The following is a 3253-nucleotide window of genomic DNA, read 5'->3' on the forward strand; positions in this document are numbered from 1 at the left end:
CGGCCCGGCAAAATATGGGCCACGCCGGTCCTCTGTTCCGACGTGGGAAGAACCAGGAAAAAAAAAAAGAAAAGAAGAAAAAGAAGAAAAAGAAAAAGAAGAAAAAGAAAAGAGAAAGAAGGAAAAAGAGAAAAAGAAAAAGAAAAGAAAAGAAAAAAAAAGAAGAATAGAAAAGAAAAGAAAAGAAAAAAAAAGAAAATAATAATAATAATAATAAAAATAATAATAATAAAATATATATATATATATTTATATATATATATATATATGAACAAATATAAGTAAGTAAATAAATAAATAAATAAATAAAAAATAAAATTGATGAGAGAGAGAGTTTCTCTCTCTTCTCTCTCTTCTTTCGGTCTGAACCCTGATTTTCTCTCTCTGGAATTGGACTTTCTCTCTCTACTTTCTCTCTCTAGAATTTTCTCTCTCTAGGATGTTTCTCTCTCTTGATGGATTTTCTCTCTCTCTAAAGTTACCCTTCTAAGATTAGCGTAGGGGAAGGCTTCATCTGATGATTCTGATCGAGTTTAGAGATGAGTCTGATTTTAAGCGAGATTTTAATTTTGGGATTTGTTAGATTTAATTTTGAATTAAAATTAATGAAAAAATATAATTTTGGATAATAGGCACGGAAGAATCTCCTAGAAGTTAGTCGATCTGTCCATTCAGTGCTCCGTGAAAGGTAAGTAATGAATCATCTTCTCGAGATATTCCATATTTATTCTGAAAATAAATAATTATTCTCTGAAATTATGCATGATTTATGAAATTATGTTTTGAAAGAAAAGTGCTTTTGAAATGTTATGGTATATCGATTTATGCACATGTTTAGTGAAAGATTATGATATATATTGTGGTACTAAGTGTTTTGATATAGATCGGATTTAAGCTCTCAGCCTAACTATGTTTCAGTGGGCCCCGCCAATGGGGATTATACGTTAGTACTTTGTGGACCCTGCCAGTGGGGGTTGTGGGCTGGTATTTGTGAACCCTGCCAGTGGGGGTTGTGCGCTGGTATTTCTGGACCCTGCCAGTGGGGGTTGTGCGCTGGTATTCTGTGGACCCCGCCAATGGGGGTTAAACGTTGGTCATAGTCAAGGCTGTTGAGTTACGAGTGTTTTGAATCGAATCGAATTTATGATTATATTATATGTGAATATTTAAAAATATTTGATTTGTATTAGATCAGCATGAAATATATTCTTATGTTTATTTGCAGTATTATTCTTGAAAATTATATAATATCTGAATTATCTAGTTGAGATATTTGTTACTTACTGGGCTGTCTAGCTCATTACCTTTCTTTCTATTTTTCAGATTCAGATAATTAATTTTGAGCGTGGGAAGAAATATTGGGACAGAGCTTTTAGAGGCGAGATTTAGCAATGTCAACTTCATTAAACTTAGATCTATTGTTTTATTGTTTTAGCAAAAATTTTATTAGATGTAAGACATTTGATTTAATTACTTGAATTACAGTTGAATAATAATTATTTGAATTTATTCCGCTGTGATGCATTGATATCGTGATGAGATGCCTTGCATGCTTATGGAGAGAGTTCTTCATGAGTATGCGGCGGTTGCCGCGACCCTCGATTCACAATCTCGGATCGGGGGCGTGACAGCTTCCACCGCTCACCTTCCTATAGCCCCATCGCTACTACTCGGACCCATTGTTCTCTTTCTTCCTCCTCTGCTCATCTCCCCACCGTCGTTGCTCGCTTCCCCACCTTCTTTCTCCTTGTTGGGTGGATGTCTGGCCAGGACACCACCTCTCAAGACCTTTTCAGTACCACGCGATGCAGCACGAAGAAAGAAGAAACAAAACAAAACAATCAAAATATGTGGATCAGCCACAAAAAGATTCGTCTCCACGGGGCATGCAAACTTCACTATAAAAAAAAAAAATTACAAGAGGAGATCTCACCCTCAACCCTCGTACACCAAATTTCTCTTTCACTAGAAATTTTCCTCACAAAAGCTCTCTCTCTTGGAGGACCCTCCTGAATCCCTGAAGTGCCTGACGTACACCTAATTTCTCTCTCTTTCAGCGGCCTCATGCCTCTCTCTTTTTCTTCTCGGGTTCCGCATGGCGTCCTCAGCAAAAAACCAATCACCCGCTCCTCTCTGTTGAGGCACAGGCCTTTTAAAGGCCTTAAACAAGGTTTTAACCTAATTAGATTAGGTTTAGGTCTCCTAAACAAGCCAAATCAAGCTCCTGAACCGTCGGATCAAGATCGAAAACTTTCTGGACCGTCCGATCACGATCGATCTATGGAATAGTACTGTGGACCATGAGAAATGCATGGAAAATGCCCACACAGTCCATGCGGTCCGCCATGCACAGCCCGGTCCACGGTGGAACGGGGTACAGGGCCCAGGCAAGGTGCCTGGGCCTGGGCCGCGCACCCGACTGGGCCGCCCGCCCGGCTAGGCCGTGCGCCTGGGTCGCGCATCCCGTGCTTTGGCCCCACCTGAGCCATGCGCCGCCGCCTACGGTCGCACCGCCACCGGCGGTCCTCCACGGCCTTGGATCTCGTGCCGACTTCAAAAGCTCGTATCTTCTCCGTCCGAGCTCTGTTTTGGGTGATCTTAGTCTCGTTGGATTTTATTTTTTGCCGCGAACCTCACTGTGGGCTCAATGTGGGCTGAATCTCGAGGCATCAAATCCTAACAATCTCCACCTCAACTCGATATTCGGCCTTCTCCAAACTTCGAGAGCTTTTGGATCTCCTCACCCCCATGCCCTAGGGCAATCGCCTGCTGATCATGAATGGACAAACATGAGAGTCGAGCCAGGCTGCTCGATCCCATCTCCGTCGTATGCTGTGCTCCTCCTGACCTGAGACCTGCTCGGGGCATCGTCATGCGGCAATAGGAGTCTCACCTTGCGACGTCGCCTCTCATCCTCCCAAGTCTCCTGTCTCGTGCCCGATCCGCCTCTTGGAGCTCCACCTCACTCTGGGCTCCGCCTGGCTCTCGAAGCTCCATCTCGCATTGGACTTCTTGCTAGGTAATAATGTCCTCTGCTCCCCTTCTTTGTTGAGAATAGTGTCCCAAAGCCAATCGTCAGCCTGTTGACGGTTGTATTCTTTCTTGTATTAGTATATGAATTATAAATAAATAAAAATTATTTTGATATTTTTCATCATAAATTATTTCATCTTCTAATGAACTCCTATGTTGTGGTGAAGTCCTTAGGACTATTTAGACTCGACAAAGGAGGATTTGTCGTTTAGTCCTTAAA

Source organism: Elaeis guineensis, chromosome 10 (genome assembly GCF_000442705.2).
Source record: "Elaeis guineensis isolate ETL-2024a chromosome 10, EG11, whole genome shotgun sequence".
Lineage (NCBI taxonomy): Eukaryota > Viridiplantae > Streptophyta > Magnoliopsida > Arecales > Arecaceae > Elaeis > Elaeis guineensis.